This window comes from Nannospalax galili, unplaced genomic scaffold (genome assembly GCF_000622305.1).
Source record: "Nannospalax galili isolate Female #2095 unplaced genomic scaffold, S.galili_v1.0 scaffold305, whole genome shotgun sequence".
In the NCBI taxonomy this organism is placed as follows: Eukaryota; Metazoa; Chordata; class Mammalia; order Rodentia; family Spalacidae; genus Nannospalax; species Nannospalax galili.
Window position 1 is genome coordinate 8381540 of NW_008356258.1, and position 518 is coordinate 8382057.

At 62.9% G+C, this 518-nt stretch overlaps 1 protein-coding gene across 1 annotated transcript in view; it reads left to right on the top strand.

Annotated features, from left to right (window-relative positions):
- Positions 1-295: 295 nt before the first annotated feature.
- Positions 296-518, top strand: part of Glrb (glycine receptor beta) — a 102884-nt gene continuing 102661 nt past the window's right edge. Inside the window, exon 1 of the mRNA XM_029556754.1 lies at positions 296-455. The gene's annotated coding sequence lies outside the window, so the exon portion shown is untranslated. The remainder of the gene's footprint in view (positions 456-518) is intronic.

The following is a 518-nucleotide window of genomic DNA, read 5'->3' on the forward strand; positions in this document are numbered from 1 at the left end:
ATTGACATTAAAGGCAGTGTCATCTGCCCGCTGTACTGTTGGGGTGACTGAACAGGTGAAGCTTCTTATGATTAACCTTCAGAAACTGGGTTTACCACTCTGACATTAAGTTAGAAGTCAGCATGCCAAGGAATGGGTGAAATCACCCTCTGTCCCCTTTGACCCAGGAAGGCCATCTGCTGTTGTAGTGTGCATGTTGCTAGTGTCACATGCCACGCGACCCCGAAGCAGCCCCAGGCCAGTGCAATCCGGTTTCCCCTATTTTCTGCACCACCAGTGTCTCCCCGCGTGTCCCTTCCGAAGGGACAGCCCTGCTGTGCTCCTGCACCCGGCGGCCCGAATGTGACGTCCTCCTGGCGGGGAGCCTCGTGCCTCGCGGAGGCGACCCGCTCCTCCGCCCGCGGTCCCCGCAGCGGTCGGCGGCGCGCCACGGCGCAGGCTCGGCGGCGGAGCAGGCGCGTCAGGCTCGGTGGTGGGTGGCGCGGGCGGCGAGACTAGCGGGACGCAGCCGCCTCTGC